The 20959-nt window shown below is 47.8% G+C and overlaps 1 long non-coding RNA gene across 1 annotated transcript; it reads right to left on the bottom strand.

The window, feature by feature from the left end:
* Positions 1 to 373: 373 nt before the first annotated feature.
* Positions 374 to 20184, bottom strand: LOC141980419 (uncharacterized). Its single transcript, XR_012637550.1, has 3 exons — positions 19835 to 20184; positions 6760 to 6898; positions 374 to 1990 (listed from the first exon to the last, which is right to left on the bottom strand). It is a non-coding gene; the product is annotated as an uncharacterized LOC141980419 (long non-coding RNA).
* Between the last annotated feature and the right edge of the window lie 775 nt (positions 20185 to 20959).

Here is a 20959-nt window from a genome sequence, read left to right on the forward strand (position 1 = left end):
CTCCCCAGACCTGCTGTGCTTGCAGTTTACCCCCGGCCCCTTTCTTGCTTCAAGGACCAATCCTAGCTCCTGCCCCATTGTGCTTTTGCCCTCAGCCCCTGCCTTGCTCCAGTCAACAGGGACTAATCCTCCCCCCATGTCCCACTGTGCTCATCTTGCCCCTGTCCCCTGCCTCACTCCAGCTGGGGACCAATCCTTCCCCCCGCCCCCTATGCCCAACTTTGAGGGTGGATGAAAATCAATGACTTTTTAAAAAAAATCAAATAATCTGATTTTTTTAATTTAAATTGGATTTTTGAGGAAAAAATATCTAAAGATTGTTTTAATTAACGTACATCAGAGATGCTTAGTTTTGCAGTTCTCAGACTGTGGATTTATATCTCCCGAGGTAACGTGCTTGTTAACAGCAAAAATGTTTTAAATAAATAAATAATATAGAGAGGTGAGAAATAACAGACCTCAACTCTATTGTCCCTCTGCAAATATGTGGACACAGGGTCAACCCCTTACCTCTCTTTAAAAGTGAAAAGGTTTCAAAAAGTTCAATGAATAGAAGATTGTTGGGGGCAGAATAGATCTGGACAAGGAAAAGAAGTCTGGAGATAAACGTGAGAAGTGAGGGACATATGCTTTTTGTTAAACTATTATGTTTGCTGTTGAAGAAAAATATCCAGAATACTTCATGTTGTTGTTTTAGTTAAATAAAGCAATTTAAATATCTGTCTGGGGATGTTCTCTTCCTCATACAGCCTGGCAAGAAAATCCTCCAAATATTAATGATTAACCTGTTGAATTGGAGAGAGTTCACCTCCCAATAACTTCATAAATCTCTGCTTCAGTTACCTCTGGTAAATGAAATAACCAAACACTCATTCATTTTGTGACATAGCTGTAAAACTCATCTGAAAAGTTTTCCAAATAAATCACGGTTTAAAAATGTATAGTGTTTCCCTTCTAAAAGTGAAACCTACATCAAACTCTGAGTTGTGAAGAATGTGTATTAAGGTTTTAACAACCAACAAGAATGCACTTTTATGTAGAAAACCATGATTAAATGGAGACTTCCTGACGAGTGATTTACATCAAATCCACCCTGCCCGCTGTCCTCTTGCCCCAGCCTCTTCATTCCCCAGGGGGGCCCACAAATCTGTTTGGTGCCAGGCCCACAGAAAGTCAATCCTGCCCTGTTCCTAGAATGAACCCTCATTGAGTGGGGCGATCCCCAGGGAGCAGCTCCAACCTCCAGAGTGTCTGGCCAGCGACAGGACATGAGCACGGCAAGGGAGGGGGGTGGCAGTGACATCACACAGGCCTTTTGCAGGAGCTCAGCCGATTGGTCAAAGGTGGTGGGGAGGTGGTGACCTCACAGACAGATGCTGCCATCAGCCAGGCAGGACGGGGATGGGCCAGGGAAACCTCGGCGACCCCTGTGGCTTCACTTCAGCGAGTCTCCTTCTCGAGGTCTCTCCATGAGGACTGAGAGGGGATCGGGGTCACGTACGTGAGCACCAGGGGGAACCTCTGTAGAGTTTTCTCCTTTCCTTTCATAGATTTATTGATAGAAAACAGACATCCCTGTTGAGAAGGTAAGAGCCTCCTCAGGTCTGAAACCTCTTCAGTCGGATCCATCTGGTGACAGTTGAATTCTAGGCGTGGAAAACACAAGCTTAAGGGGGCAGAATTTTATTCCGCACCTAAATTCTCTCCTTAGAATCACTGGGGACATGAGGGTTAGTCCTTTTTATTTCACCTTTTCCTCCATTCCTCCCTCCTTTCTCTTCTTCTCTTGCATCTTTTGTCCTTTCTCCTCTTCCCCTCCCAACACCAGGAGGTGTGTGTGTGTTTGTGAATCCACTGATCTTCCTTCATGTGGGAACAGATGATACCGATAGATTCTCATTGGAACGTATCAAGGAAGACTATGCCAGGCTTGGGAAGAAGCTTTAGGAAATTGAGGCTCAGGTGATCTTCAGTGGGTTTCTGCCTGTTCCTAGAGGTGGGCAACAAAGGCGTGACAAGATTATGACTATCAACAGATGGCTCAGGCAGTGGTGCTGTAAGGAGGGCTTTGGGATGTATGGCCACTGGGAGGCCTTCATGGACAGAGGACTGTTCTCTCCGGATGGACTTCATCTGAGTAGGGAAGGAAATAGACTTCTCGGATGGAGGCTGGCACAACTGATTAAGAGAGCTTTAAACGAGGAATTTGGGGGAGATGGTTGGAAGATGTCCAGGTAATGTCCACACCAGATTTTAATATTGAGAGGGAAGAAAACAAAGTAATGAAGGATACAGCTGTGAGTAGGAGAATGGACATAAGGAGGAAGGGCAGTGTGGACACCAGTCTAATAGGTCATACTGGCGGTAGAATGTCAATGCCTAATCGGGTAAAGAATGTGATTGAGGGCAAACAGCAAAAATGAAGATGTTTGTACACTAATGCGAGGAGCCTAGGTAACAAAATGGAGGAACTAGAGCTACTGGTGCAGGAAGTGAAACCAGATATTGTAGGTTTCAGAGTAACAGCCGTGTTAGTCTGTATTCGTAAAAAGAAAAAAGAAAAGGAGTACTTGTGGCACCTTAGAGACTAACCAGTTTATTTGAGCATGAGCTTTCGTGAGCTACAGCTCACTTCATCGGATGCATAGCATATCGTGGAAACCGCAGAAGACATTATATACACACAGAGACCATGAAACAAAACTTCCTCCCACCCTACTGTCCTGCTGCTAACAGCTTATCTAAAGTGATCATCACTTTAGATCAACACAATCTGTGTGTGTGTGGGGGGGGGGGGGAAGAGTGAGAAAACCTTGATTTGTGCTGGAAATGGCCTTCCTTGATGATCACTTGATGATCACTTTAGATAAGCTATGCATCCGATGAAGTGAGCTGTAGCTCACGAAAGCTCATGCTCAAATAAACTGGTTAGTCTCTAAGGTGCCACAAGTCCTCCTTTTCTTTTTTCTTTTTACAGATATTGTAGTGATAACAGAAATACGGTGGAATAGTCGTCATGACTGGGCTACGGGTATTGAAGGGTATGTGCTGTTTAGGAAAGACCGAAATAAAGGCAAAGGTGATGGAGTAGCATTGTCTATCAATGATGAGGTCGATTGTAAAGAAATAAGACGCGATGGAATGGATAAGACAGAGTCTGGGCAAAAATCACTTTGGGGAAGAAAACTACTAAAGCCTCCCCTGGGATAGTGCTTGGGGTGTGCTAGAGACTGCCGGGATCTAATTTGGATATGGAGAGAGACCTCTTTAATGTTTCTAATGAAGTAAATACTCATGGCAACTGTGTGATAATGGGAAATCTTAACTTCCCAGATATAGACTGGAGGACGAGTGCTAATAATAATAATAGGGCTCAGATTTTCCTAGATGTGATAGCTGATGGATTCCTTCATCAAGTAGTTGCTGAACTAACAAGAGGGGATGCCATTTTAGATTTGGTTTTGGTGAGTAGTGAGGACCTCACAGAAGAAATGGTTGTCGGGGACAACCTTGGTTCGAGCGATCATGAGCTAATTCAGTTCAAACGGAATGGAAGGATAAACAAAAATAGATCTGTGACTAGGGTTTTTGATTTCAAAAGGGCTGACTTTCAAAAATTAAGGAAATTAGTTAGGGAAGTGGATTGGACTGAAGAATTTATGGATCGAAAGGCAGAGAAGGCCTGGGATTACTTTAAATCAAAGCTGCAGAAACTATCAGAAGCCTGCATCCCAAGAAAGGAGAAAAAATTCATAGGCAGGAGTTGCAGACCAAGCTGGATGAGCAAGCATCTCAGAGAGGTGATGAAGAAAAAGCAGAAAGCATACAGGGAGTGGAAGATGGGAGGGATCAGCAAGGAAAGCTACCTTATTGAGGTCAGAAGACGTAAGGATAAAGTGAGAAAGGCTAAAAGTCAAGGAGAGTTGGACCTTGCAAAGGGAATTAAAACCAATAGTAAAAGGTTTTATAGCCATATAAATAAGAAGAAAACAAAGAAAGAAGAAGGGGGACCACTAAACACTGATGATGGAGTGCAGGTCAAGGATAATCTAGGCATGGCCCAATATCTAAACAGATACTTTGCCTCAGTCTTTAATGAGGCTAATGAGGAGCTTAGGGATAACGGTAGTATGAGAAATGGGAATGAGGCTATGGAGATAGATATTACCGTATCCGAGGTAGAAGCCAAAAACTCAAACAGCTTCATGGGACTAAATCTGGGGCCCAACTAATCTTCCTCCAAGAATATTAAAAGAATTGGCACAAGAAATTGCAAGCCCATTAGCAAGAATTTTTAATGAATCGGTAAACTCAGGGGTTGTACCATATGACTAGAGAATTGCTAACATAGTTCCTATTTTTAAGAAAGGAAGAAAAGTGATCCGGGTAACTACAGGCCTGTTAGTTTGATATCTGTAGTATGCAAGGTCTTGGAAAAAATTTGAAGGAGAAAGTAGTTAAGGACATTGAGGACAATGGTAAACGGGACAAAGTACAACATGGTTTTACAAAAGGTAGATCGTGCCAAACCAACCTGATTGCCCTCTTTGAGACAGAAACAGATTTTTTAGACAAAGGAAACGCAATGGATCTAATTTACCTAGATTTCAATAAGACATTTGATACGGTGCCACATGGGGAATTATTAGTTAAATTGGAAAAGATGGGGATCAATATGAAAATTGGAAGGTGGATAAGGAAGTGGTTAAAGGGGAGACTACAGTGGGTCATAGTGAAAGGCAAACTGTCAGGCTGGAGGGAGGTTACCAGTGGAGTTCCTCAGGGATCGGTTTTGGGACCAATCCTTTTTAATCTTTTTATTACTGACCTTGGCACAAAAAGTGGGAGTGTACTAATAAAGTTTGTGGATGACACAAAGCTGGGACGTATTGCCAATTCAGAGAAGGACCAGGATATCATACAGGAAGATCTGGATGACCTTGCAACCTGGAGTAATAGCAATAGGATGAAATTTAATAGTGAGAAGCGTAAGGTCATGCATTTAGGGATTAATAAGAAGAATTTTAGTTATAAGCTGGGGACACATCAATTGGAAGTAAGAGAGGAGGAGAAGGACCTTGGAGTACTGGTTGACCGCAGGATGACTATGAGCCACCAATGTGATATGGCCGTGAAAAAAGCTAATGCGGTCTTGGAATGCATCAGGCAAGGTATTTCCAGTAGAGATAAGGGGGTGTTAGTACCATTATAAAAGGCATTCTTCACCTGGAATAGTGTGTGCAGTTCTGGTCTCCCATGTTTAAGAAGGATGAATTCAAACTGGAACAGGTACAGAGAAGGGCTACTAGGATGATCCGAGGAATGGAAAACCTGTCTTATGAAAGGAGACTCAAGGAGCTAGGCTTGTTTAGCCTAACCAAAAGAAGGCTGAGGGGAGATAGGATTGCTCTCTATAAATATATCAGAGGGATAAATACCATAGAGGGAGAGGAATTATTTAAGCTCAGTACCAATGTGGACACAAGAAGAAATGGATATAAACTGGCCAGCAGGAAGTTTAGACTTGAAATTAGACAAAGGTTTCGAACCATTATCAGAGGAGTGAAGTTCTGGAACAGCCTTCCAAGGGAAGCAGTGAGGGCAAAAAACCTATCTAGCTTCAAGATTAAGCTTGATAAATTTATGGAGGAGATAGTATGATGGGACAGCATGATTTTGGCAATTAATTGATCTTTGATTCTTTGTGGTAGATGGGGCCCAGTGGCCTTTGATGGGATGTTGCATGGGAGGGGATCTGAGTTACTACAGAGAATTCTTTTCTGGGTATCTGGCTGGTGAGTCTTGCCCACATGCTCAGAGTTCAGCTGATCGTCATATTTGGGGTCGGGATGGAATTTTCCCCCAGGGCAGATTGGCAGAAGCCCTGGGGGTTTTTCACCTTCCTCTGCAGCATGGGGCATGGGTCACTTGCTGGAGGATTCTCAGCACCTTGAAGTCTTTAAACCATGATTTGAGGACTTCAATACCTCAGAGAAAGGTGAGAGGTTTATTGCAGGAGTGAGTGTGTGAGATTCTGTGGCCTGCATTCTGCAGGCCAGACTAGATGATCATAATGATCCCTTGTGACCTTAAAGTCTATGAGTCGATGACTGTCATGGCTGGGTCAAGGACAGCCAGACCTACTGGTCAGAGCCAGAGTCCACACTCACAGGACAGGAGTCATGAGTCAGCTGGGTCAGGATACTGGAAGATCAGAAGCAAAAAACAAACTTGCAATCACAACCACAAATCAGATGCCAGGAAATCAAGCCAGGGGAGCGGCAGCAGAAAGAGGCAGCACATGGTCCAGAACAGGGAGCAGCCCTGGTGTTCAGACAGCTTCCTCTTCCTGCTGCTGTCTTAAGCAGGGCCAGGGGGCCAATTAGCTGCTCTCCGACTCCTCCAATAGGACCTCAGGAGTGGAGCCTCAAATTGGGGCTGAACGTCGTGGGTCCTAGGTAAGCAATTTTCAGCAGGCTTCCAGGTGGAGAGTTGGAGCGTGGCTGCTTCCGTGAACCCTGCAGACCCGTGGGTCATGACAGTGAGTGATCTCTGCCCGCTCAAACTTCCTGCAGGAAACAGTCTCCAGGATCCTGGACACATCCTCTGAGAATAACATGAGGATATCACGATGAGAAATAGGTCTCTGCACCAGGGCTGGGATCCAGGGACAGGGAAACCTCCCAACAAGGATATGTAGCAGGAGCCCCCTGTTTGTAGCAAGAGCCCCAAGTGGCAGGACGAGTGAACGGTTCTTACCTCCAGGAGATGTATGGGATCTTCCATCTGAGTCTCAATGGGACCCATGTTGCTTGGTTTCACAGGATGAGATAACCTGTCCGCACTGCTCCCTGAGTTGGGCTGGCTGCAGGATATATCTGTGAGGCTGGGACAGAGCCTGAAAGACAGATCTGACAATCAGGGTTCTGTCACCCCAGGGGGAGAACAGAGGGTCTGAACCCCAGAGAATAAGCAACTGAACCAACCAATTCCTGTTCTGGATCTAGAGGCGGCTTCAGTTTGCTAGCAGGAGACTGTACAGGAGACCTTGCAGCTGGGGGGCGAACCAGGCACTAACATGGGCATGGAAGTTTGAGGAACAGGGCAGAGGCCTGTGTGGGGCTAAGAGAGCAGGGGTTGGAGAAACAAGAGCAGAGGATCAAACACGTTCTTAAGGTAGGTCAGGATGATCCCCATTTCAAAGCTAGAGAAAGTGAGGCACCAGGTGGGAGAGTGACGTGGCCAGGATCACGTTACCACTCAGTGGCAGGGCTGCACTACAACCTGTTCCCTGCTCTCATCCCTGGACCCTGCTGTCCCTGCTGTATGACCACTCCAGCCATGCTCTCCCAGAGGCCATCCCCACCACTCTCCATTACCGGCTGTTTCCACAATGGAAGCAGGCTTGTAACAGAGTTCACTCACCGATAGGTTCCCCTTCCTGGCAAGGCCTGGTGCCACAGCTTTCTTGCTGGGCTAGCACCCTGGCCAAGAGTCGGTAGGGCACTCTGGCAGTTTTTTGCCTGGGAACTCAGCCCTTCAGCCAGGTGACCATCTTTTAGCCCACTCCTTCCTGGGTCGCGCTCATCCTAAACTAAAAGTCCAAAAATGTCTTTGTCATAAATATAAAGGGAAGGGTAAACCCCTTTAAAATCCCTCCTGGCCAGAGGAAAAATCCTCTCACCTGTAAAGGGTTAAGAAGCTAAAGGTAACCTCGCTGGCACCTGACCAAAATGACCAATGAGGAGACAAGAGACTTTCAAAAGTTGGGAGGAGGAAGAAAAACAAAGGGTCTGTGTCTGTCTGTGTGATGCTTTTGCCGGAGACAGAACAGGAATGGAGTCTTAGAACTTAGTAAGTAATCTAGCTAGGTATGTGTTAGATTATGATTTCTTTATATGGCTGAGAAAATAGCTGTGCTGAATAGAATGACTATTCCTGTCTGTGTGTCTTTTTTGTAACTTAAGGTTTTACCTAGAGGGATTCTGTATGTTTTGAATCTAATTACCCTGTAAAGTATTCACCATCCTGATATTACAGAGGTGATTCTTTTCTTTTTACGTCTATTAAAAGTCTTCTTGTAAGGAAACGGAATGCTTTTTCATTCTTCTAAGATCCAAGGGTTTGAGTCTGTGGTCACCTATGCAAATTGGTGAGGATTTTTTTCCAAACCTTCCCCAGGAAGTGGGGTGTAAGGGTTGGGAGGATTTTTGGGGGAAAGACGTGTCCAAACTCTGTTTTTTCAGGAACCCAGATAAAGTTTGGTGGTGGCAGTGGAAATCCAAGGGCAAAGGGTAAAATTAATTTGTACCTTGGGGAAGTTTTAACCTAAGCTGGTAAAAGTAAGCTTAGGAGGTTTTCATGCAGGTCCCCACATCTGTACCCTAGAGTTCAGAGAGGGGAAGGAACCTTGACATGGTGGCAGAGTGGTGGGATTAACCTGAAATCATTTTGAGATCAATTTGAGATTTTTTGAACGAGAAAAACAGATTTTAAAAAGGAAATATTTTTTTCCTTTGGGGCTGCTGGAAAGGAGGTCCAACTGAAAGCAGCTAGTTTTTTCTCTGCTTTGGGGCCAGAGCAGAGACAAAAGGGTATTATCTTTGTGAATTGCAGGTTTTCTTTGCCTGGAGGCAGAGTAGTTAACCTCCTGCAGGGAAATTCACAGTCTTCACAAACCTGAGGTTTTTTTCCCCTAAAAGTAAATAGTGGGGTGTTCTATACCAATTTGCCTGGAGACAAAAGTGGTAGGGTTTTTTTTTTTTAGGATTTTGATTTTTTTTACAAGGAGCACAGATATGAAAAGGAATTTTTTTTTTCCTTTGGGGCTGCTGGAAAGGAGGTTTCCAAGTAGTGGAGGTTTTTTGCTTTGATTTGGGGCCAGAGCAGAGACAAAGGGAATTGTCTTTTTCTGTAGGCTGACAATCACTATTAGAGAATAGGTATCCTATTCCAGCACAGCAAAATTTTACAGCCAAGTTTTGTTTGTTTATTTCTAAATCTCGGGTGTAAAGTTAGTTAAAAACAGAGAGGTTAGGATGACAGACTCCACGGCTCAACAAAAGCTGGAATTAGCCAGATTTCAGGCTGAGGAAAAACAAAAGGAACATGAAAGACAGATAGAACTCATGCACCTGGAGAAGGAAGTACAGGAGGCTGCCCACAGGAGGGAAATGGAGGCAAGGAAGCATGTGGAGGAGGAGAAGGAAAAAGAGAGGAAGCATGAACTGGAGATGGAGAAGGTAAAGGCTCAGAAGAATATACTAACAAACCCTAGCAATCCTTCTCCAGGTACCACTTCCCATCACAGAAAGTTCCCCACCTACAAGGCAGGTGATGATACGGAGGCCTTCTTAGAAAACTTCGAAAGGGCCTGCCTTGGGTACAGCATCTCTACCGACCAATACATGGTAGAGCTGAGGCCGCAGCTCAGTGGACCCTTAGCTCAGGTGGCGGCTGAAATGCCTAAAGAACACATGAAGAAGTATGAACTGTTTAAATCCAAGGCGAGAGTCAGAATGGGGATAACACCCGAGCATTCTCATCAGAGGTTCCGAGCCCTAAGGTGGAAACCAGATGTGTCATTTACCCGACATGCCTACCACCTTGTGAAACATTGGGATGCCTGGATATCAGGAGCAAGTGTTGAATCTCCAGTAAATTTTCCCTTCCTAATGCAAATGGAACAATTCTTAGAGGGTGTTCCTGAGGAAATAGAAAGATCCATCCTAGATGGGAAGCCCAAAACTGTAATTGAGGCAGGAGAGATTGGAGCCAGATGGGTGGAGGTGGCAGAGAAGAAGAAAACTGGTCGCAGTTGGAGCGGAGATCAGAAGGGACAACACCAGACCACACCCTATTACCGGGGGCTGCCCAAGGCCCCACCTACCTCCCAAAGAACCCTCCAGACACCCTATCGTCCAACCACCCCATTCTCCAGCAACCCGCCTCGCCCCAGTGACCTGTCAGCTCTTGTTAAACCCTGGATTTGTGCTGGAAATGGCCCACCTTGATTATCATACACATTGTAAGGAGAGTGGTCTCTTTAGATAAGCTATTACCAGCAGGAGAGTGGGGTGGGGGGAGGTATTTTTTCATGCTTTGTGTGTATAAAAAGATCTTCTACACTTTCCACAGTATGCATCCGATGAAGTGAGCTGTAGCTCACGAAAGCTTATGCTCAAATAAATTGGTTAGTCTCTAAGGTGCCACAAGTACTCCTTTTCCTTTTTGCGAATACAGACTAACACGGCTGTGACTCTGAAACCTGTCATTACGCAAGGCACTGCATTTAGCCGTATGGAGTGGAAATCTATCAACTGCATGAAAAAACTTGTACAGATACAGACAGACATCATCTGCCTTTCCAAATGCAAACAGATGGACATCGTACCAAAAGGACTGAAGGTAAAAAATTCATTACAATCCACATACCACACAGACTAAGCTGACAGCTTGTGCCACACGCTCTCAAAGAAACTGCGGAATCACCTGATCAACATCCTCTACAGCAAACAGGGAAAGATTAAGAATGAGCTCTCAAAAATGGATACTCTCATAAAAAACCAACCTTCCACACAAACTTCCTCATGGCTGGACTTTACTAAAACTAGACAAGCCATTTACAACACACACTTTGCTTCTCTACAAAAGAAAAAGGACACTAAATTTTCTAAATTACTACATGCCACAAGGGGCCACAGCAACGGTTCCCTCAACCCACCCAGCAATATTGTTAACCTATCCAACTATACTCTTAGCCCAGCAGAAGCAGCTGTCCTATCTCGGGGCCTCTCCTTCTGCCCCTCCACCCCCACGAACATGATACAGTTCTGTGGTGACCTAGAATCCTACTTTTGACGTCTCCGACTCAAGGAATATTTCCAACACACCTCTGAACAACATACTAATCCACAGAGACCTCCCTAGCAACACTACAAAAAGAAGGATTTTAGGTGGACTCCTCCTGAAGGTCGAGACAGCAGACTGGACTTCTACATAGAGTGCTTCCGCCGACGTGCACGGGCTGAAATTGTGGAAAAGCAGCATCACTTGCCCCATAACCTCAGCCGTGCGGAACACAATGCCATCCACAGCCTCAGAAACAACTCTGACATCATAATCAAAAAGGCTGACAAAGGAGGTGCTGTTGTCATCATGAATAGGTCGAAATATGAACAAGAGGCTGCTCGGCAGCTCTCCAACACCACTTTCTACAAGCCATTACCCTATGATCCCACTGAGAGTTACCAAAAGAAACTACAGCATTTGCTCAAGAAACTCCCTGAAAAAGCACAAGATCAAATCCGCACAGACACACCCCTGGAACCCCGACCTGGGATATTCTATCTACTACCCAAGATCCATAAACCTGGAAATCCTGGGCACCCCATCATCTCAGGCATTGGCACCCTGACAGCAGGATTGTCTGGCTATGTAGACTCCCTCCTCAGGCCCTACGCTACCAGCACTCCCAGCTACCTTCAAGACACCACTGACTTCCTGAGGAAACTACAATCCATCGGTGATCTTCCTGATAACACCATCCTGGCCACTATGGATGTAGAAGCCCTCTACACCAACATTCCACACAAAGATGGACTACAAGCCGTCAGGAACAGTATCCCTGATAATGTCACGGCTAACCTGGTGGCTGAACTTTGTGACTTTGTCCTTACCCATAACTATTTTACATTTGGGGACAATGTATACCTTCAGATCAGCGGCACAGCTATGGGTACCCGCATGGCTCCACAGTATGCCAACATTTTTATGGCTGACTCAGAACAACGCTTCCTCAGCTCTTGTCCCCTAACGCCACTACTCTATTTGCGCTATATTGATGACATCTTCATCATCTGGACCCATGGAAAAGAAGCCCTTGAGGAATTCCACCATGATTGCAACAATTTCCATCCCACCATCAACCTCAGCCTGGTCCAGTCCACACAAGAGATACACTTCCTGGACACTACAGTGCTAATAAACGATGGCCACATAAACACCACCCTATACCGGAAACCTACTGACCGCTATTCCTACCTACATGCCTCCAGCTTTCACCCTGACCACACCACACGATCCATCGTCTACAGCCAAGCTCTGCGATACAACCGCATTTGCTCCAACCCCTCAGACAGAGACAAACACCTACAAGATCTCTATCAAGCATTCTTACAACTACAATACCCACCTGCGGAAGTGAAGAAACAGATTGATAGAGCCAGAAGAGTTCCCAGAAGTCACCTACTACAGGACAGGCCTAACAAAGAAAATAACAGAACGCCACCAGCCGTCACCTTCAGCCCCCAACTAAAACCCCTCCAACGCATTATTAAGGATCTACAACCTATCCTGAAGGATGACCCAACACTCTCACAAATCTTGGGAGACAGGCCAGTCCTTGCCTACAGACAGCCCCCCAACCTGAAGCAAATACTCACCAGCAACCACATACCACACAACAGAACCACTAACCCAGGAACCTATCCTTGCAACAAAGCCCGTTGCCAACTGTGCCCACATATCTATTCAGGGGACACCATCACAGGGCCTAATAACATCAGCCACACTATCAGAGGCTCGTTCACCTGCACATCCACCAATGTAATATATGCCATCATGTGCCAGCAATGCCCCTCTGCCATGTACATTGGTCAAACTGGACAATCTCTACGTAAAAGAATAAATGGACACAAATCAGATGTCAAGAATTATAACATTCATAAACCAGTCGGAGAACACTTCAGTCTCTCTGGTCACGCGATTACAGACATGAAAGTTGCGATATTACAACAAAAAAACTTCAAATCCAGACTCCAGCGAAAGACTGCTGAATTGGAATTCATTTGCAAATTGGATACAATTAACTTAGGCTTGAATAGAGACTGGGAGTGGCTCAGTCATTATGCAAGGTAACCTATTTCCCCTTGTTTTTTCCTCCACCCCCCCCCCCCCGCCCCTCAGATGTTCTTGTTAAACCCTGGATTTGTGCTGGAAATTGCCCACCTTGATTATCATGCACATTGTAAGAAGAGTGATCACTTTAGATAAGCTACTACCAACAGGAGAGTGGGTTTGTGTGGGGAGGGGTGCGGGGGGGGAGGGGGGAGAATACCTGGATTTGTGCTGGAAATGGCCCAACTTGATTATCATACACGTTGTAAGGAGAGTGATCACTTTAGATAAGCTATTACCAGCAGGAGAGTGGGGTGGGGGGAGAAAAAACCTTTTGTAGTGGTAAATACCCATTTTTTCATGCTTTGTGTGCATAAAAAGATCTTCGATACTTTCCACAGTATGCATCCGATGAAGTGAGCTGTAGCTCACGAAAGCTTATGCTCAAATAAATTGGTTAGTCTCTAAGGTGCCACAAGTACTCCCTTTCAGGTAGTTGAAAGCAGCTATCAAATCCCCCCTCATTCTTCTCTTCCGCAGACTAAACAATCCCAGTTCCCTCAGCCTCTCCTCATAAGTCATATGCTCCAGTCCCCTAATCATTTTTGTTGCCCTCTGCTGGACTCTTTCCAATTTCTCCACATCCTTCTTGTAGTGCGGGGCCCAAAACTGGACACAGTACTTCAGATGAGGCCTCATCAATGTCGAATAGAGGGGAACGATCACGTCCCTCGATCTGCTGACAATGCCCCTACTTATACAGCCCAATATGCTGTTGGTCTTCTTGGCAACAAGGGCACACTGCTGACTCATATCCAGCTTCTCGTCCACTGTAACCCTTAGGTCCTTTTCTGCAGAACTGCTGCCTAACTGTTCGGTCCCTAGTCTGTAGCGGTGCATGGGATTCTTCCGTCCTAAGTGCAGGACTCTGCACTTGTCCTTGTTGAACCTCCTCAGATTTCTTTTGGCCCAATCCTCCAATTTGTCCAGGGCCCTCTGTATCCTATCCCTACCCTCCAGAGTATCGACCTCTCCTCCCAGTTTAGTGTCATCTGCGAACTTGCTGAGGGTGCAATCCACGCCATCCTCCAGATCAGTGGTCCCCAACCTTTCTGTGGGAACAGCACATTACTCTTCCCAGAAGACTGTGGCAAGGCGCAAGACACCCCGCGGCCAAAATGCCGCCGAGAAACGGTAATGCCTCTAGGTGTCGCCGCTTCTCGGCAGAATTTCGGCGGCATCCTTTCTGGCCACTGCCACTTCTCGGCAGCATTTCAGCGGGCGGTTCCTCGGTGGGGTGTCCTGCAGGCGCACAATAATGCCCTGGCGGGTGCCATGGCACCCACTGGCACCGCGTTGGGGACCACTGCTCCAGATCATTAATGAAGATATTAAACAAAACTGGCCCCAGGACCAACCCTTGGGGCACTCCGCTTGATACCGGCTGCCAACTAGACATGGAGCCATTGATCACGACCCGTTGAGCCCGACAATCTAGCCAGCTTTCTATCCACCTTATAGTCCATTAATCCAGCCCATACTTCTTTAACTTGCCGGCAAGAATACTGTGGGAGACCGTATCAAAAGCTTTGCTAAAGTCAAGGAAAAACACGTCCACTGCTTTCCCCATATCCACAGAGCCAGTTATCTCGTCATAGAAGGCAATCAGGTTGGTCAGGCATGACTTGCCCTTTGTGAATCCATGCTGACTGTTCCTGATCACTTTCCTCTCCTTTAAGTGCTTCAGAATTGATTCCTTGAGGACCTGCTCCATGATTTTTCCAGGGACTAAGGTGAGGCTGACTGGCCTGTAATTCTCCAGATCCTCCTCCTTCCCTTTTTTAAAGATGGGCACTACATTAGCCTTTTTCCAGTCGTCCGGGACCTCCCCCGATCGCCATGAGTTTTCAAAGATAATGGCCAATGGCTCTGCAATCACATCCACCAACTCCTTTAGCACTCTCGGATGCAGCGCATCCGGCCCCATGGACTTGTGCTCGTCCAGCTTTTCTAAATAGTCCTGAACCACTTTTCTCCACAGAGGGCTGGTCACCTCCTCCCCATGCTGTGCTGCCCAGTGCAGCAGTCTGGGAGTGGACCTTGTTCGTGAAGACAGAGGCAAAAAAAGCATTGAGTACATTAGCTTTTTCCACATCCTCTGTCACTAGGTTGCCTCCCTCATTCAGTAAGGGGCCCACACTTCCCTTGACTTTCTTCTTGCTGCTAACATACCTGTAGAAACCCTTCTTGTTACTCTTAACGTCTCTTGCTAGCTGCAACTCCCAGTGTTATTTGGCCTTCCTGATTCCACTCCTGCATGCCTGAGCAATCTTTTTAGACTCTTCCCTGGTCATTTGTCCAATCTTCCACTTCTTGTAAGCTTCTTTTTTGTGTTTAAGATCAGCAAGGATTTCACTGTTAAGCCAAGCTGGTCGCCTGCCATATTTACTATTCTTTTGACACATCGGGATGGTTTGTTCCTGCAACCTCAATGAGGATTCTTTAAAATACAGCCAGCTCTCCTGGACTCCTTTCCTCCTCATGTTATTCTCCCAGGGGATCCTGCCCATCAGTTCCCTGAAGGAGCCAAAGTCTGCTTTTCTGAAGTCCAGGGTCCGTATTCTGCTGCTCTCCTTTCTTCCTTGTGTCAGGATCCTGAACTCGACCATCTGATGGTCACTGCCTCCCAGGTTCCCATCCGCTTTTGCTTCCCCTACTAATTCTTCCCGGTTTGTGAGCAGCAGGTCAAGAAGAGCTCTGTCCCTAGTTGGTTCCTCCAGCACTTGCACCAGGTAATTGTCCCCTACAGTTTCCAAAAACTTCCTGGATTGTCTATGCACCGCTGTATTGCTCTCCCAGCAGATATCAGGGTGATTGAAGTCTCCCATAAAACCAGGGCCTGTGATCTAGTAACTTCCGTTACTTGCCGGAAGAAAGCCTCTTCCACCTCATCCCCCTGATCCGGTGGTCTATAGCAGACTCCCACCACGACATCACCCTTGTTGCTCACACTTCTAAACTTAATCCAGAGACACTCAGGTTTTTCTGCAGTTTCATACCGGAGCTCTGAGCAGTCATACTGCTCTCTTACTTACAGTGCAATTCCCCTTCCTTTTCTGCCCTGCCTGTCCTTCCTGAACAGTTTCTATCCATCCATGACAGTACTCCAGTCATGTGAGTTATCCCACCAAGTCTCTGTTATTCCAATCACAATATAATTCCTTGACTGTGCCAGGACTTCCAGTTCTCCCTACTTGTTTCCCAGGCTTCTTGCATTCGTGTATAGGCACTTAAGATAACTCGCTGATCGTCCCGCTTTCTCAGTATGAGACAGGAGTCCTCCCCTCTTGCGCTCTCCTGCTTGTGCTTCCTCCTGGTATCCCATTTCCTCACTTACCTCAAGGCTTTGGTCTCCTTCCCCCAGTGAACCTAGTTTAAAGCCCTCCTCACAAGGTTAGCCAGCCTACTTACGAAGATGCTCTTCCCTCTTTGTTACGTGGAGCCCCTCTCTGCCTAGCACTCCTCCTTCTTGGAACACCACCCCATGGTCAAAGAATCCAAAGCCTTCTCTCCGTACTCAGCACCCAATGGTCTGAGGTGATAAGGGACCTGCCGAGCTGAAGCAGGAGAGATGGTCCAAAACCAATAGAGAAGCAGGATCCGGTATGGGAACTGGTGTAATGCCCTTGGGTGCCCCGTCAAAAGCTCTGCTTGGAGCCCCCTGAGTATCTGTGAGGGCCAGGCAGCGAGGCCGAGGCAGATGGGGGTGGCTGTCTGCACCTATAACTTTTGTTCTGCTTTTTGAACAGGCGGGCCTGGAAAGCGGGCAGGCTGTTCGGGCTTGAAATGTTTCCTCGAAGGCACCGGGGCACTGAGATTCAAGGACTTGATGGTGGCTCTGGAGGCCTTCAGGCTGTGCAGTTTGGCATCTGTTTGCTCTGAGAAGAGCAAAGTCCCTTCAAATGGAAGGTCTTGAAGAGACTGCTGGACCTTTGCCTGTAGACCAGAGGAGTGAAGCCTGGAGCCCCTTTGCATGGGCACTGCTGACGCCATAACTAGAGCCGCCGCATTCGCTGTGTCAAGGGTGGCTTGTGGGGAAGCCCTGGCCACTGCCTTCCCTTCCCGTCCACCAGAGCAACGCTCTCCTGCCTGGACGCTTGAGGAAGCGAATCTTAAAATTTCAACATGAGGTCAAAGTCATATCTGCCCAGCAGTGCCTGTTGGCTGGAGCTGTGGAGCTATAGATGACTGGGAGAATACATTTTCCTACCAAAATGGTCTTGCTTTTTTGAGTCTTTTGACTTGGGGGTTTGTCCCTTACAACCCTGGCCTTTCCCTCTCATTGGCTGCCAAGGCCACCAAGGATCCGGAAGGGTGATGGGAATATACATACTCCTACCCTTTGGTGGAGACATAGTACTTCCTATCTGCCTTCTTTGATGTGCGGGGGGGGCAGTGAGGAAGGGGTCCACCACAGGGTTTTAACTGCACCCATGATGGCCTCATTGAGAGGCAGAGCTACCTTCAATAGGGCCACTGCAGCCCAGATGTTGACCAGGCTGTTGGAGGACTTTTTAATAACCCCCACTTCCAGCCCTAAGTTTGAGGCCACCTTCTCCCATATCTCCTGGTGAGACCTGAAGTGTCCTGGGGTGGCAAAACACCCATCCCTGCTTCTTCTGGGGGGGAGGAGGAGGCAGCCTGCACCAGCATGGGACCTTCCTCCTCTCCTTCTGCACCAACCGGATCCCGTAGCTCCAGGTTCTGAGCGTCTGTACCTGGCTCAATATCGTAGTCGGGATCAGCTGCTGTTTGGTGTGGCAGAGGAATCCTTCTCTCAGACACCACTGAGTAGGAGCGCCTAGACAGGGGGGCCAGGCAGAGGAGGAAAACCCCAGGGGTTTCAAAAAGGCGATCGTATCTGCATGGGCCATTGCCCACTGAGCCAGGCACTCGGAGGAACCCCCACCCCACGATCCACCATTGCACAGGACTGACTGGTGGGGTACTGGTACCAGTCCCTCGGCTGGGTGCAAGATTCAAACTCCAACTTGGATGATGAGTCATCTTGTGGGGACGAGGTGGGTGTGGTACCTGTTGGCTCCAAGAGATGGTGCTGAGGATCTAGGCATCGGGGCCGAGATGGGGAAGCCTGCTTCGACATAAGCAGACAGGAAGGGGCCTGGTACCAGATGGGAGTTTGGGGCAACATGCTCCCTTCTGCTTGCCTGCGCTGCTGGCACCAACTGTTGTAGCGAAGATACCAGCCAGTCCCTGGCCACCAAATGCCTCCGGGATGGACGGTACCGCAACCCTGCTGGTGCCTCACTGCCCCTCTGGTGCCGGCGGCTGGCCGGGTCCTGGACTCCACAGAGCCTGTGAACAGGGCAGAGTCAACGGTATCGCCTGCGGAGCAGGGGCAGAGGAGTGGCCAGATGCAGGTCGTACTCCCCTGCACTCCCCATGATTGTCCTTTCTTAGAGAAGGGGAACCTCTCAGACAGCTGCTGCTTATGCTTCTTTCCTGGCCCTGGGCATGGGGAACGGTGCCGAGAGTCCCATACAGACTCTCTCTGCAGCAGCTCTTCGTACCAGCACTGAGGTACACGGTGCCAAGTTTGACTGGCTTGGCTCTGAAGAAGGTTTGAGTGCGGCTTCCCTCAGGAGGGACTTCAGCCTGGCCTCCCTGTCCTGTTTCACATGTGGACTGAACTGGTGGCAGAGCTGACCACGATCCACAAGAGGAGTCTCATCCACGCACTTTAGACAGCTAGAGTGCCGGTCGCTCTAAGGCATGGGCTTGCCGCAGAAGGCACCAGGTTTGAAGCCCGGAGACTGAGCCTTGCCCAGTTCCAGGAGCAGAGGAAACTTCGCTACGAGAGTCCAACTAACTATTTACACCAATCAACTAAAGCCAAAAAGCGAGAAAACAAAGGAGGGGAAAAGGGATGGAGTAACAACGAGAGAACCACTGAGAAGCTTGAGAAGTGCGGGGTGGCTGGTCACAGACATGCAGAGATTCCAAGCCAGGCGCCCGAGAGCACTGGGGTGGGTCAGGCAGACTCACCCACCCCTCTTCTCCTCCATGCTGCACTCCACAGGGATGAGCAGGATGTGGGCACCGATGGGGTCTCAGAGGGACCAGATCCCGAATTCCCCCATTTGCGTGTTGGGGGCAGACGCAGCTAGAGAGGGGAACACTGTTGGTGGCCAAGATGCAGGACTCAGGACAGTCTCCGGCGAGCTGGCAGCCCCAGGACTGCGAGGAGGGGGTAAATGGGGGGAGGAGGGCAGGAGGGGGCAGTCGGGACAGTGGTTGGGGAGGGGGCAATGGGGACGGAACAGCAGCTCCCCAGCGCAGGCTTAGGGGCGGGCGAGCAGAGCCCCTCTCTCAGCACTGGGGAGGTCAGTGTCCCTGTGAGCAGGTCAGGCTGGACGGGCTCAGCAGCAGGGGACCAATGGGCGAGACTAGTCAGGAGAGGGTTAAACTAGCTACAGAGGGGGCACGCTGGGGGGCAGACACTTGGCAACCCTCCGCCCTGTCGCTTAGTCCTGGGGTAGGGCTACCAGGAACCCAGGTGTCCAGGACAGGATGGGAATTAGTTCTCATTGCTGGGATTCGAGGGGAGGTGGGGGAAAAGAGTACCACAAGGGACTGGGGACAAAGCACAATCAGGGGGCCTGGCCATGTGGCTACAGCCCCCCATATCAGGGACCGAGCAGGAAGAACAGCTCTTTACACATCTATCGATAGTGTGCAAGGGAACCAGGGGCTCCAACCAAGGGACACAGGCAGGGGTTTGTGCTGCCAGGAGTAAGGAAGCCCGGGAGTCTCTGCACGTTGCAGGGGCTGATTCTCTCACTAACTCTCCAGCCCAAGTCAATGTCAGACCCTCACTCTGTGGAGTGAAGAGGAATCTGACCTTAGATAAACTCACCTGGGAAATAAGACAAAGCGAACAATGAAGGAGGCTCACAGGTGAGCAGCTTCTCCCCAGGGCTGGGTGAATGCAGAGCTGCCTGTTCTTGTGACTTTACTGTGCGTCTCATAATAGCGGGTGGTTTTATTAAATCCCCAGTTCCTGGACTCATGGGATTAGAGGAGAGTCTCAGCTCTCTTTTTTTACAGCACTAACATCTACTCCTTCCAGCAGCAGGGAAAACTCCAGAAATGTGTCCCCTAAAGGCTCAAACCAGAGGGCAAATAAAAATAAGCTCCAATATTATCCCCAAAATACTGACGACATTTAAGCCAAACTCAGGATTTTGGAGGCCTGACTCGTGATGTCTCAACACTTGGGGCTGTCGATATTGGTGTTAGGATATAGATATTCAGGCCTGTCTGTAAAGGCCTGTACTTTAAGAATTTAGGGGTATTCTTATCACTTCGCTAGTTCTAGAGGTATAAAAGAAAGAATCAAAATCACTGTCTGCTGGTGTAAGGGCCTTCTCTTGCTGTGACAGTTTGAGGCTCTGTTCTTAGGCTAAGGCCTTTGGCTAAGCAGCAGAGGCAGCCATAAGCTGGGAAGCGACCGGTCACATCCTCACATTCCAAACTAGTCACATTGAAAGAAGGTGCTATTGGGCTGTTAGGAATACAATCCTGTCCTGATAATGCCTATCACCTCCAGAGAAAGGGAAGTGCCTAGAAAATGTAAAAGGAAACAGCATCCTGTCTGGCAAGAACTCACTTATCAATACTGGGATGTGAAATCCTCACTTCTGTATTGTTTTGTCATTATAGTTCCCACTTTGCTATTGTTTGTCTGTATAATCTCTGTCTGGTTCTGTGATTGTTCCTGTCTGCTGTATAATTAATTTTGCTGGGTGTAAACTAATTAAGGTGGTGGGATATAATTGGTTACATAATCATGTTACAATATGTTAGGATTGGTTAGTTAAATTTCAGGAAAATGATTGGTTAAGGTATAGCTAAGCAGAACTCAAGTTTTACTATATAATCTGTAGTCAATGAGGAACTGGGTGGGCGTGGGTGGGTGTTTGTGGGGGAGATGGGAACAGGGAATGGGGGTAAGGAAATTGGAACCATGTTTTGCTAAAGG

The sequence above is a fragment of the Natator depressus genome, unplaced genomic scaffold, assembly GCF_965152275.1.
Source record: "Natator depressus isolate rNatDep1 unplaced genomic scaffold, rNatDep2.hap1 scaffold_35, whole genome shotgun sequence".
Lineage (NCBI taxonomy): Eukaryota > Metazoa > Chordata > Testudines > Cheloniidae > Natator > Natator depressus.